General features: G+C 33.9%; 1 protein-coding gene and 1 pseudogene across 5 annotated transcripts in view; one reads left to right on the top strand and one right to left on the bottom strand.

The window, feature by feature from the left end:
• The window catches only part of Znf385b (zinc finger protein 385B), a 359,572-nt gene that overhangs the window by 154,249 nt on the left and 190,003 nt on the right, over nucleotides 1–15,320 (top strand). The window lies entirely within an intron of this gene.
• On the bottom strand, nucleotides 7,999–11,938 carry LOC120892838 (acyl-protein thioesterase 1 pseudogene; annotated as a pseudogene).

Raw genomic sequence — 15,320 nt, 5'->3', positions numbered from 1 at the left:
ACAGTCAAAAAAGAATATGCCGGGGCTGGGGAATGTGGCTCAAGCGGTAATACGCTTGCCTGGCATGAGCGGGGTGCTGGGTTCAATCCTCAGCACCACATAAAAATAAAATATAGATGTTGTGTCCACTGAAAACTAAAAAATGAATATTCTCTCTCTTTAAATTTTTTTTTAAAAAATTAAAAAAAAGAATATGCCATAGTTGCTTTATTGAAATTCTGCATTCCTTTGGTGATTTCTGTGGTCATCTATCTCCATCATAATGTTGTAAGCTCCATGAGAGCAGGAACTGGGTCCAATTTTGCTCATTAAGTATCTACAGAGTATATTATAGGACCAGGCACAAAGTGGATATTTATTTAAATGTCAAATAAATAAATGCTTTTCAAAAAAGGAATACAGTGTTAGCCTCCTAATATATAAATAACATTGGAAGTAGTCCCTACTCTTAAGAAAGCTATTTATAATTCAAGATATAATTCTGTAAGAGAAATAAGAATATGTAACAGTTTACATAAAGTATTTGTTGAAACACTGTGTCTTTTGGTAGTTACACCCAGCAATATTTTAATTTTTGATAAAAATCCATGTGATTTCCTGTTGTATAAAAAGGTTTACAAATTTTATTTTACTCTCATATTCAAATGAAATAACATGGTTACTTATAAATTTTAAGAAATGTTCCATAATGAGAATGTTTTAAAGTTAATATTGTAAAAATATCTTCAAATAAAGCTAGAACATGAGTATTTTCTCCACTCATAAAGATTCCAATCAATTGTTGGCAATGGAGCTTATACTATAATTAGGGCTGATCTTATTCTGTGCTGAGTCAGAATGGATATTCCAGCCTTTCCAAAGGGACCAGAGAAGAGGAAAGAAGTGCAGCGGGCAGGAAGGATGAGGCAAAAGAAATCTGAGAGGAGAATTACCTTTTTCTTCTGGATCTTAATTCCAAACAGATGGTCCCAAAGTTTTGCTGTATCATACATTTATATAGAGTCATTTAATCCTTTAATGACCATTATGGGATCCATAATTTCTAAATCTTTAACTATTTCAGACATTTTGTATTCTGTGTTTAATAACTCTAAGAGATTTATGGAAGAGTTTATAGTGTGCTGTTTTCTGTTTCTCTGTCTCTTGCTTATGGTAGCTTATTTTGGGTGTGTGTTTTAAAATTTTGGATTGTGAGCTTATGTTTCATAGGCCTTCCCTGTGGGAATGTCAAGCGTGGATTGAGGATGTATTCCTTTAGAAAGAATTAATTTAGCTTCTTCCAGGAGTCCTAGGATACAGTCAACACTGGATCATATATGTTGCTTTTCTTGGCTTGGGGTTTCCTGAACTAGGCATATAGTGAATCTCTAAAACTCAAACCATGTAAGGGGATGTTAGTCAGTTTTTTGTTACTGTAATCAGAACACCTGACAAGAATGTAGAGGATGAAAGATTTATTTGGGCTCATGGTTTCAGAGGATTCAGTCCATGGTTGACCATCTCCAAGAGAAACTGATGGTGGAAGTGCCTGGTGAATGAAAGCTGCTCTGGGAAACAGAGTGAGAGGAAGGGGCTGGGGAGATGAGAAACCCTTTTGGGACTTGCCCCCCAGGAACCTATAAGCGAATCAGAGAAAGTTAAGAGAAGTAAACATTCTGATCTTAGCTTAAAAAGATATATGAGTTCATCATTTCAGGAAGAGAGCAGAGCAGGAGGAAAGGCCAGGGTACTTGAGAGTTTAAAAGTCTGTTAGTGGAACTTTAAGATGGTACCAATGAACAGAATTGTCTCAATACATGAAGTTTATCTATCTGAAGGTGCTTTCACAGGAGAGTGGTAGCTAATGTTCCCTGAGTATTTGCTATGCACTTAGTACTGCTGGTAAGTGCTTCACATTTAATAATTCATTCAATTTTGTCAACAATTCTAAGGATACTATTACCATTTTAGTTACAGGTAGAATAATTATGATTGAGTATTGTCTCCAAGGTCATAGAGTACAGGTGAGTGAGCCAGAACTCACCTAGGCATTCTGACCCGAGTCTGCACCCTTAGCTTCTGTGCCCCACTGCTCACCATGAAGACTGGGTTTACTCTGGAGTGTTTAATCAAAACTTCTCATTCTTGAGAAAGCTCAATTAATGAAGAAAGTTTATCTCCTCTTTAGACTGAATGTACCGCACCAATGACTCATTCTTGTTTAGTTTCTTTAATTAAATACTGCCCTTCTCCAAGAAAACTATGTGATGGAATGGATGCCTTTTCAGTGGTGTGTTGCACTAGCTCATGAGAACTGATCTTTATATTTTCAGGAATTTTTGCAGTTATTAAATATGACTATTATTAAAATTAAATTATATAACTTTCATTAAATGAATTATATTTAAAAATAAATATGATAGTCAAACCCCATTCCTTCCTAATTCTTTTGCTATCCACGCTCTTAAGGTTTTTTTTAATTTTTTATTGTGCCTGGGTGGTAGAAGTACCATATAATGGGATTCTATAATACATCTCTCCCCAGCCACATGTTCAATAATGTCACTTTGATAATTTGGATTTGGCAATAGTGGGAGTAATAACCATAAACACCATCAGGGCTCCACCCCTCAGAGCCCAGGTTGTTCAACATTTACCAAATAATCACAACACTCAGATAATCATCATTATCTCTTCTAAGATATTTTGCTTGAGTTGGAGTCTTAGGAGGGCTCTGTATTACGTAGAGGGTTTAAATTGTATAGCAGAGACCTCTGGTGTCTAAGTTGTACTAGTGCTACAGTATTTAATAAAAGGAGTTGGGAAATGTTCATCTATCTGTTTCTCATTAATGTACTTAATTATTTCAGAAATAGAGAATTCACCTTAGCTTTAATAACCACCAAAGAACATGATTGATACCTAGTGTTTCATGATACCTAGCTTGTGAACTAAAGCTTTTTGGTTTAAGAAACTTAAAGTCATAATTGTAAGAGAAAACTTTTATTTCTTCATTTCCCCCTCAATTTGTAGAAGGTGGGAGCAATTGTAATGTAGAGGGAAAAGTCAAGATAATTGGGTTTGTTTCTGGCTAGGCCACTAATAAATAGAGAGGTGACGTGGGCTTCATCTCATCTTTTTGTACTTCAGAATCACCTGAGGATTTATAAAGTATAGATGCACCTTGGCTTATCATGGGAATGCATCCTGATAAAAATCCTTGACTTTGACAATATCGTTCAGTTGAAAATACATTTAATCCACCTAATTTGCCTCACAGTTAGCAACACAGCACACTGTGGAGAAGTCCTTCCTCACCCTCATGGTGGCATAGCTGCTTGGGGCTACAGCTCACAGCTGGTGCTGCTGCCCAACATGGAGAGAGAATATCACACCACTTATCACTACTTTTTAAAAGACCAAAACTCAGAATTCAAAATACCATTTCTACTGAGTGTGAATCACTTTTGCACCATTATAAAGTCAAAAAGTCTTAAGCTAAGCCATCGTCAGTCAGGAGCTGTCTGTATACTGATGGCAGGCCCAAGTTAGATCCATGAAATCAGAATCTCTGGCAGTAGAACATAGATGTTGGTATGCTTTGAAATGCTCCTGAGATAGTTCTAATATGCAACCTGTTAAATAACTTACTAGTCAAGATATTTACAGAAATGGTAAATGGTCTATGATTAAGGGTTCTAGCTGTGGGGAGGCCAAAACTCCTGGTTGGAAATTCCCACTCAACTGCTGTGTAACTTTGGATTAGTTACTTATAATCTCTATGCTTCATTTTCCTATGTGAACAATAATGACAATAATAATAATGATAATATATTAGTTGATACAGGTAAACTCTTTTTATCAGGACCTGGCACTCCTGTGACCATTATATACATCTTCATAGTTCTGTGTCATCTCCATGCTTTGTAACATATAGACATTTATGTGCTTGAAAATTGAACTTTGATTTTTTTTTATATTTTCTTTCCTTCTATTTTGTTGCCTTTTAATTATATCAGTATTTCCCCCCTTCTTATTGCTTAAAGATCTTTATTTTCTCAGTAGTTGGAAAACCCCAACTGGAGTAAAATGCTTCAGATAGCTCAAAGCCAGTATTGAGCAATGACTACTCAGTCCTGGCATTTTAAAGAATTTTTGGAATTAAAGCATTTGCATTGGCTGAAAATGATGTTTCCTTTACGTTGCAAAGGATTTAATTCTTACTATTTCCTTTGACTTATGAGGAAGTAGCAACAAATTTTTGGAGACCTGTTTTCAAAGGGGCAACACATGTATAGAAGAAAATGTATTTGCTAGAGGAACTTAATGATAAGATGGGCAGCTAAAAGAAATACTTTGACCAAATCTTTAGTAAAACTGAAACAAAGGAAAAATTCATTTTCTTCATCCATTCTGTTTGAGACAGACTGATGACTAATTAGGTAGAGATAAAGGAGAAACCCCTTGTGAATATACCATTTTAGGAGCAATATGCATTAGGAGATGTACCCAAATATGTATCCAAAAACTGAATTGATAAGGGAAAATAACAGGACTGGCAAATCACAAGTGTTTACTTTGATTTATTTGGGTGCTTGTTTTCCAATCACTTTGATAGAAAAATAAAAGTGGGGTGGGATGGGGAGAATTTAGGTAGATAAATGAGCATAACCAAAACTATTTAGAGGGTGAAAGTTGGAAAAGATTAATTCAGTACTGTGGTCTTCTGTAACACTTATGTGATTTTATATTTAGAAGGTGTAGAAATTAACAAATACTACCATGTAGTTAATATTAATAGACTAGAGACCAGTGCCCCAAATTGACTTTCAGTAGGATGATCCTTCAGAGACTAAGAGGACTTGAGTGCCCTTCTTCATGATTGACTTCTGTTTTCTTCTTGTGGCAAAAATTAAGTATACATAGGAAGAAGGCCAGGATTTGTTTGGTTGCAAAGAATAACTCAGGTTAACTTAAGAAGAATGTTTGTTGGGAGTATACACCCCTGAATCTCAGGAAATACATTGTCAATAAATGTTGCTAGCTGGGATTGGACAAACTGATGTCACTCACTTAGAAACCACAGGGAACCTTCTTTCTCTGAGTCCGTCCCTATCTCTTGCCTTTTAAGCTCTTTATACTCTGTGCTCTTCTCTCTTGTGATCTGTCCTTCTTCCATATAAACATTGACTTGACGTCACCCCCAGTGAACTTGGTCAGAGCTAGGCACTCCGTGCTCAACCCACTGGTATCACATCTTTCCAATTCCTGGCACATGGTTTTGAACCAGGCCGTCAGTGATACGTTTCTGATGACTAACTGCCTTCGAATCAGCTATTCATACGTGGTCTTATCAGCCAAAGCTGGAATTGGATAGTCATTTGGTACAAAGAGGGGTCACATTAGACAGAAGAGACAGGAGGCTGGCAAGCCCTGGAAACTTGCTTTATCTTCTGCCTTAATTACAAAATGGAGTGATCTAAGGTTTTTCCAGCTAAAAATTGCAACACATGTGCAGTACATGATTTCTGCAGAATACTAGTGAATAGAACAACAAATTAGTAGTCTTCCTGATTTACTGCTGCAGTTGCAGACTATTTCAGGCTCACTTGATACTGTATAGATATTTCTTTTCCAAATCTTTCGCTTGAATCATAATATGATGACTGCTGAATGTTAATGGAGTTACCTAAGACTGTGAATTGGGAAAGAAATAGCAAATCAATATCCTCTACTCTCAGAATCTTTTCCTTTTTGGGGGGTACAGAAACAAAACTCTTTCCTTTTATATTATGCAACCAAATACAAAATATGTTAATTATTATGAAAACATAATGTAGATTTTATTATGTAAGTTCTTCATTGAAAGGCACATGACAAAAAGATCAGACAGTTTTCTCTTTTATGTGGATAGATGAGATAATTGTCAAGAAAACAACCATGATAGACTAATGCAGGTAAAAAAAAAAAGTTTAAGAACACTAATAATAGCAAAACCACAAGCATTTAATCAGACAGAGGAGCCCATTTGTAAGTTGTATAAATTAGCCCTTTTGGTGAGAAAATTATATGAGCAAATTGAAAAGGCTCTGTGATCAGAATCAGTAGACATTAATCTAAACAAATTCCATAAGACCAGGGACTCTTACACTTGAGACTCAGGACAGTACCTGGCACAGAAAGGAACTCAGTATAGACTTAGAGAATGAATAGTCTTATGATTTTTTTTTTCACTGAATCATCTAAGTGACAATAAACAAGATAATTTGCTCCTCTGTGTCTGAATTTCTTCACTCACAAGAATATATGCTTTGGGAGTCAGTATTTTATCAGGACTCTATGATTACATGACATGTCTTCAAAATTTTAAAACTCTATTATCTTTTCTTAAGATTACATTCTTCATTTGAAGGGAAGTAAAAATCCATTTCTTTTACTCCAATAAATTCATTCTTGAAAGAAAGTGAAACCAATCAGTGATTTTTAAATGTGTTTTTTATTTTTAATTGACACATAATAACTGTACATATTTATAGATGATAGTATATTTCTTTTTTCAGAAATAAATTTAATTTCATATTAATAGAAACTGTTAAGAACATTTACATTTTTGTACTTTACATCATAATACCCCCAAAGGGATATTTTTTTTCCATAAATAAGATCTTGCTTATTTGTATAACTGAAATAACAGTTTATATCTTTATGTAAAGCTAAATAACTTAATAAATGATTGTTTAAAACTTTTAATCCATTCAAGTACATATTGATTCATTATTAATATTCTATATAATCCATTACTAAATTATTTCTATTATCAATTAGTATCCATTTATAAAGATTCATTTTTAAGATTGATTTTAGTCAGTTGGAATACAGCAGATAAATTAACACAGTTCAGAAGTAACAAGCATACACATTTGCTATATATTAAAATATATAGTAACTATACCATACATAGAGGGTTCTGAATAGTTAATTATTTTTTACTGTTTAAAAATCAAATGATTGCTATTTTATGTTTGTATAAAAAACTAGTTTTTTTCCTAAAAAAAGTCAAGAGAAGTGAAAATTTCAAATAAGTTTATTGAAAATTTTTTTCTAACGGCTTGCTCATTTTCTACAGTAGTTGGTTTCAAACATGTATAGAAAAAATAAAACCTGAGCTCTATGCTACAAGTAAAACAAATAATTTTAGAAATTATCCTTTAGGATCAGTGTTACATATTTCAGAACATATTAGAAAATGATCTATTTATTGTTTGAGTTACTTAGGGAAAAATCAAACCACAGAATTATTCTGATTACCTAGATTGAAGATTCTAATAACAAAACAGATCAAAATTTAGACTAAGGGACAGTTGTTTGAATTCATGGGTTAAAGACATATTTGCTTTCTCCTCAAGTGTAAATAGATTTTAAATACCACGTAACTGTGATTCAGAATGTCAAATTACAGCATGTATTGGCTCTAAATACATACAAAGGGAAATCAGGAAAGACCAAATTTTTTTCTTAAGAGGATAAAAGACTATTAAAAAGAAATGATATCTAGGCAAAGAAAAATCTGGTCCTCAGAATAAAAGAGCCATTGAGTAAAGAAAGCAGCATCACTATTGACACTGAAAAGCACTGTCCCTATTACTAAGAATGAGGAAATACCATCTCATTCTTATCTATTACGGTTATTACCATATATCAACACAGACATAAAAATGCAGACTATATGGTGACAAAGAAGTTTTGGAATAAACCCATAGACTATGTCACAGCATATATGAGTTGTTTATACCTAACTGTTCATTTATACCTGAACAAATTTTTAATAAACATAGTAGTGATTTTCAAATGATGTATTGAAAAATTTGGTTTTGATATTTTATTATTTTGCTGAATTGCATTTAAGAAAAAAGGCTATCTGCTTCACCTATTTTAATACTTATGTATTCAGATCATATTATAAAAAAATCTGTAGAAACTTAGAAGATTATAAAATTCTCATGAAGAGACAATACTGTATCATTGGTATGTATTTGCCAAACACTGGAAACATTAGAAGTGTCAAGATTTGGCACAGAGAAAGGCTTATACTCTATGTAAACATGACCTTTTAATGATATCAATCAATTGGAGGCAGGAGTTTATCAATGAATTGCTTGATATCTATCATTTCCTGTAGACATGAACTGTGTGCACCATGCTTTTATAGGGTCCAAGGATTACATTGCCTGAATTCACCAATGTTTTTAGTTTTTCAAGAGCAAGTAAACCAAATATTAGGGGAACTAGAGGGCTGTGAATTCCATGGCCCTGGAGGATAATATATCTTCCTTAGCACCAAGGGTAGGACTGTGGAAACAAAGCCGAGGTTGAAGCTGCCAGCTGAGTGCAGTGACATGGACTGGTCTCTGCTGTGGGCAAGACCACTATATAAAAATAAAGCTGCTTCTGAGAAAATTCTCCCCAAATGATTTTGTCAGAAGAAAGGCCATTCTTCACTTCTTGATCTAGCAAAGTTTTTATATCTCATGTCTAATTCCAGGTTAATCCTCCTAGGAATCTGGTGGCAGCCCAATAAGATTAAACCAAGAAGGCATAGCCATGTTCAGATTTAACATAGCAGGCATAGCTGGGGCATGTGAGCAGATACATTTTTTATGTGAACTTCTTACACATGCAAAGACTTGCCCACACTGACTTTCAATAGATGTTGGAAGCACTCAAAACCCTCCATATTTTGAAATGCATGATTAATTGTGGTGAACCATAATTATCCTGCTATTGTTGAACATTAGAAGTTATTCAACCATACCCTTGTATGGTAATTCACTGCTCTGGTAAATTTTTAGGGGGGGAGGGTGCGTACAGGGACACTACCACTGAGCCACATCCCTAGCCCTATTTTTTGTATTTTATTTAGAGACAGGGTCTCACTGAGTTGCTTAGCACCTTGCTTTTGCTGAAGCTGGCTTTGAACTTGTGATCCCCCTGCCTCAGCCTCCCAAGCCACTGCTCTGGTGATTTTTTAAATGGGATTTTTCTTTTTTAGATTTATGTCAAAATAGATAAAAACTTAAAATACATTTGGGTTTCATCTCTCAAAATCAAATGTACTCTAGTATTGTTTGCAGAATATTGTCTCACTTCAAAAGTGTTCACCTTGTCCAAAGTCTTGTCACATCCATCTCCCTCTGCATTATATATCATGGACAAACTAGGAATAGCACAGTTTTCCCAGCTGGCTGTCACTTACATGGGCTAAATAGTCACAGAGCATTTTGCTGACCCAGGCAAACTCTACCTAAGAAGACCAGCTAGCTTTGCATAAAAGTAAACAGGGTGCACACTAGGCAGGTATAGAGTTTAGAAAAATAAAAAGAAAAATGACAGCACTTGTAATTCAACCATGTTGAAAGACTTGATACATCTAGCAGCATCTTCCTTTAAAAAAAACAAAAAACAAACCTACACTGTATTATTTGAACATCTGCTATCCAGTATAGGAAGGGAGCTGGTGCTCTGTCTGATGACTTAATTCTTTTGAGGTATCCAGTTGTGCAAAAATCTGATGTGTCTGAACAATGTTAATTATATGGCGTGATGTAGTTATAGAAATCTGACAACAATGACAGAGAATAAATAGTTTAATGAGGACTAGGATATAAAAGGTTTCTGGGGAGCCACGTCTTCCCAACATAAATTATTGCCTTTGTCTGAGTTAAATGCTTGGGTAAAAATGGCAATTCTACCATGGTGGTTAAAAAGATTTAATGCCTTGGGGGGAATAATTATGCACATAAGCCAATCTCTGAGCTGGGTTCCTGCCATCCCCTTTCTGCAGGCTCCTGATGCTCATCTGTATGGATGCAGAGATGCACATACCACAGGTGAAGAGATAGAGTCACCAAGGAGTTGTGGGAATTGATGATTGAATCTCACTATAAATATTGTATTACCATTATCGTTGTTCCCTTTTATCTTGTTTATTTCCTACCACTTGCTGTACATTAGCATTTTGACAGTGATCAATTTGAGCCTCCTCCTTGTCTTTAGTGCACATGCTTGTCCAGTCCACAACCCTACTGCAGTTAAATCAGAGGATCACTGGGACCCAGAAGAACCTGAGAATTTAGCTAGTTCTTGACATTTAGTTGCTATAAGGTTTTCAGGCAAAAAAAAAAAAAAATTTAATCTTCTAGATTTCCTTCTAGGCTTTTAAAATCCATGAGTTTCCTTTTTGATAACCAAATCTCTCCCACTACAATTTGTTAAATGTTTTGTTTTTTCAGTTTAGTAACCCGACCCCCCCAAAAAAAGACAACAGAAAAGAATAAAGTAAAATTTTCTGTTAGCCTTCAACTTGTTTTGGAGTATCTTATATTTCTGTAGATATGCATATATACATGCAGTCACATTGATAAAATGATACACACGGTTTGTATATTTGATCTCCATTGTATACCCAGTTCTACATCATTTTTCCTACTTCTTACATAGTACATACTTTCTTCTGTCACTGAATATAATTTATAGCATTTCATAACATAGACATACATAGTCCTCTGATATAAGACATCTAGGATGTTTCCATATATTTGTGATTGCACAGAAGGTAATTAACATCTTCATATAATAATTTTAATTCTTTATTTTTAGTCTTTATTTTTCTTCTCTGGGTCTATTCTGGATTCCCAAACTGGGAGCTCATACATCCCTAAATGTTCTCTCTATCACATAAGTTAGAGTCTAGTTAATACTAATTATCTTTCATCCACAGAGACGGATACTTGTAGAAAATTGAAAAGCTGATTATGCTTTAGTTTTTCCTCAGTTAAGCATAATCTCACCAGAAATAATAGTAGTGATACTGTTAGGTGGTTTTAAGTAAAACCTATAGTAGTGATACTGTTAGGTGGTTTTAAGTAAAACCTAAGTGCTACGTATAAAAAAAAATGAGTGCTTCTGAACAATTTTACATATTTTAGATGATATCTATGAAAATTGTTGGAATTAATAGATAAAAGATGCTAGAACTTAATACTCACAGGATAGAAAAATCTAAAATCATAATACTTCAAATTAATATGATTCATTCTCAGATACTTTCATTTTCCCCTGTAGTGGAAAAAATAATGGAAAACCAAAACTCTCCCCAAAAGCAAAAGAAAAACTAAAGGTCTGCTTGCTTTTTTGAAAAAAATTTTTTCCTTTTACTTACTATGATTTACATTTTCAATTCCCCAAACATGAAATCTTTTACATTCTCTGGAAATCTTCTCAAAAAATAAAAACTTTTACTTCAACCCTGATTGAACTAAAGGTTATATGTGGAAGAAACTTGAGAGGAGCACTGGATTTGGAGATCTGTGACCTTGGGCAATTTGTTGAAGCCACCACAACCTCATTGTCTTTATCTGTACAATGGCTGTCAGAAGATCCAACTGGAAAGCCTGATGCATACCTGTCCCTTCTGCCCCTGCTTTTAAATGATAATGCAGATTAGTCTGAGAGATGCATTTTTAAAGTAATTTCTCTTCTTTGAGTAAAAGTTATAGAATAAAGCTGTGTTTGTAGATGAATGGTTACCATTTGCCATATAAAGTCATAAACATGCAGGCAACCTAAGAACTGATTAAACATAACACCCCAAACAGAGAAAGTGAAATAAAAAGTTAAAATCATGAAGTGAAACAAAAAAAATAACCTGTCCTCGGGTTACTCTTTTTTTTTTTTTTTTTGAGTCATTATTTTAGAGGCTTCTTTCCACATTTCCAGAGAAATTCTTATTAATATGAACACACAGATCTCTCCTTCTAATTGGTACTTGGTTTACTCAAAATAAGATATATGTCATCCTTCAGCATGCTACATTCAAATGTATATGATATGCAGGAATCTAGCATTTTATAATGGCAAAAACCAGACCTTGGTCTGTTGTATCTTTATCATCCTTAGCCATCTCTCTTGCTTTCCCTTGCTCCAAATTATACTATCTTTGTATACTTGGCTCTTCTTTCCTTCAAAATCTAGGAACATTTCCCTTTTACACTTTTTTTCAGGCTCTCCTTTGCTGTTCCTATTTTTAACTTCCTAGCCTTGCCTTTACCAAAATAAAAGTAGCTAGCCAAGTAAAAGTTGAATCCCCAAATAAAGGAATAGAGGAATACAGAGGCATAAGCAAATACCTGAAATCTGGACTCTATGACGGTAGAGCATAATATTGTCCTCTACCATTATAATGTGCCAAAAGTAGTACACATTGAATGGTGTTTTAAAAACAATTGCTAAAATATATAGTATATGGACATGTCATTTTATTTTCTATTTTAGAAAACATAGTCCCAGAAATCACACTCATCTTTTTGGCTCCAATGCTGGCTGGCATGTGGTGTATTTTTGCTTTGGACCCAGAAATATTCCCCTCCCCTTTTTTTAATTGTTAATATATATCCAATAAAAAAATGAGAGATGATATATTCCTTTTTGGATGTTTACTGCAATATACTTTTTGCTTTTAAAACTGTAAGGCTTGTTCTTTTGTTAAGAGAACCCTATTTCAAAAATAATGATCTTTACTTTGGAGTCAAACAAACAAATCCATTGTTAAACCACAGTTTCATTGGAGTTTCAAGTTCATAATACCAAATAATAAATTTGCATTTTCTGATCCATGGTGAATAATAATATTTTAATATTCAATCTCCTTTAAAACATGTGTCATATACAGTTTCTTTTGTAGATCAATTTCTCTTTTGTCTGTACCAAAATGTATTTAAAAATCTTAGAAGAAAAAATATTGGGGGATAAAAAGGATGCTTTTTAAAAAGTCACATTTTTACAACTTATTTTATAAACTTACTGGCAGATGTTTAAATTTGTTCCTTTGTGCATTGAGTAGAAAATATCACTTGGAATTTTAAAGAAACAGCATGATCAACTCAGAATTTATATCTCAAAACTCCAGAGAAGAAACCTATTTTTTCATAATTTTTTTTGGCTGGATAGGCTGAGGAGGCAACATCTACTGACAGTCACTGTATTGTTTGTTAGTTGCAAGCAAGGTACGCAGGGAGTATGTGGAGTCGGGCAGTCCTCCAGCAGGCTTAGGACACAAGGAAGAGTTTGTGAAGGCTCACACTGAATCTGTAATAAAACTTGGGGCAGGTTAAATTTTACTTCTGCTCTTGATACATCTGCTATACAGAAATTACAGACTGGCTGAATTGACTATTGCTAAGAAAGATGCTTCTAGGTAAGTATACAAATGATAGATTTGTTGTTCTAAAATGATAGGAAATATCTATTATAGGTGTACTTGGCTCTAGTTTTAATTTTCCAGGGTTGTACAGATTTCAAAAGTGCTAGACGATGCTATAATTAGTGTTATTTATCCTACCAGATTTTTAGGTAGCAATATTTAGCTATTTAGAACAATTTGGGAAATGTATGTAGTTGAAGAAGCAGCCACAATTAGCATTTGATCTGTGGCTCTTTTTTCCTTCCATTAAAATGAGCATAACATTGTGGGGTTTCATCAGTAGTCATTTAGAAACAATAGAGATTTCAAGGTCTAAATTTGGACATGACTTCTTTTAAAAAATATACTGGGCTTCTATATATTTTACAATGCTTTAATATGTCTTCAGAAAAGGCTGGTTCTACATGATTATTTTATTAGTGTTTAAGATAATTGAAAATGCTTAAGCTGTCAGCCTAAAATTAATTTCAAGTAGTGCAATGTTAAAAAGGTGAAGTGTTAATATGCTATATATTTTTAGCATATTCACAATTGTACATTATACAAAATATTTTACATATAATATCTGCATGCATTAGTCTTAATAGAAATCTGACATAACCATTCAAGAAGATCTGATATAGGAGGCTTCCTCACTTAGTAGAGAAGCATAACTAAATAAGAATTTCATCAGAAGCTACATGAACATTTAAAAAGCTTCATTGATAAAATATGTCATTTACTGTCAAGTGCATGTTATAAAACACTGGCTGAATTTTACGACTTGGATTATTTATTTGGAAAGCAAACATTTTTCTAATAGATTATATCAGTAAGTGCACAATGAGTTGAGAAATTTTCCAACTAATAAAGACTACATAAATATCTGAAGTCTCCAGGAAATTAGGTGAAAATGTCTTTTATTGCACTGATTAAGCTTTGACCAATTGCACACATTGCCTCTGAAGTGAGAGCAATTTCAATATATATTCTGGAGTTATTAAGACTGTCACTATTAGAGATGTTTGATAATCCATTTGGGATATAGTAAGCATACTGTAAACTATGTTAATCGTTTATATTTTTATATTTTGTTATTAGTATGTTTAAATGATTTAAATATTAGGTAAGTCTGCACAGAGGACACCTATTTGATGATGTGTTTGGGGGTCAAGTTTTTCTGAAATTTCCAGGCTATTTTACTTGGTAACAGTGAAGTAAACATTGGTCTGGGAATTAGGAGATTTACGTGTTTAGGAGATTTCTGGTTCCTCAATACTGCTTCTAACAATTGGGTTACCTCCTTTATAAAATGGTTTCTGAAAGTTACTCTCTTTTTGCTATTCCTCTTCTGCCTTCTTAGTTTCTATTATTCTTTCATGTTGGAGACACTATATACACAAGTAAAATACATTGGAAATTTTAAACAAGGACCATCCTTTCACATGGGAACTCCTTTTAGGTCAAAAGGTTTAATGTAATGCCACTGATGGACAGTGAACAATGTAGGCAGCTTAGGGGAATGGTCCCTGCCTCTAGAAAGTGTACCTACACTTCTGTAAAACACCCACCAGTTTCATCATTTACCAAGGCCCTGACACTTACATTCTTTCATGGTTCTCAAAATCAGACAATTCTTACCAATACCCACATTAGTTATATTATTTTTAAAAAGTGATCTTGCAGCTGAAATCATCTCTCTAGAAGCTTCTCACATGCAAAAATCTCAAAATATTTTTATACCATTATCTATGGTATAAAGACTATTTGCCCCAAATTTTCTCCATTTGATTGAAAATTAAAAGTTTGTAGACTTGAATTTTCCATCATTTCACTGTGGCTGAGATAGTGAAGAATGAATTTGAAATGACAGGAGTTTGAATCCCTTCTCCTCCACTTCAGGGAATCAGGAAAATCACATGTCCTTTGTACATTCTTTTCCTCTGTAAATGAGGATAAATATTACAAATCGCTGTAAGAACTAAATGTGTAACATTTATAAAGTGTCAAGTGTAGGACATTAGCCTTTCCAAGTCAGTAACTAACAAATAGTAGATTAAATATTGTTGTCTTAAGTTATAGCCGGTTTTCTCTTTGGATTCAC

Source organism: Ictidomys tridecemlineatus, chromosome 7 (genome assembly GCF_052094955.1).
Source record: "Ictidomys tridecemlineatus isolate mIctTri1 chromosome 7, mIctTri1.hap1, whole genome shotgun sequence".
NCBI lineage: Eukaryota > Metazoa > Chordata > Mammalia > Rodentia > Sciuridae > Ictidomys > Ictidomys tridecemlineatus.
Note: the sequence above shows the minus strand (reverse complement) of the source record. Positions and strands in the feature narration are given on the sequence as shown.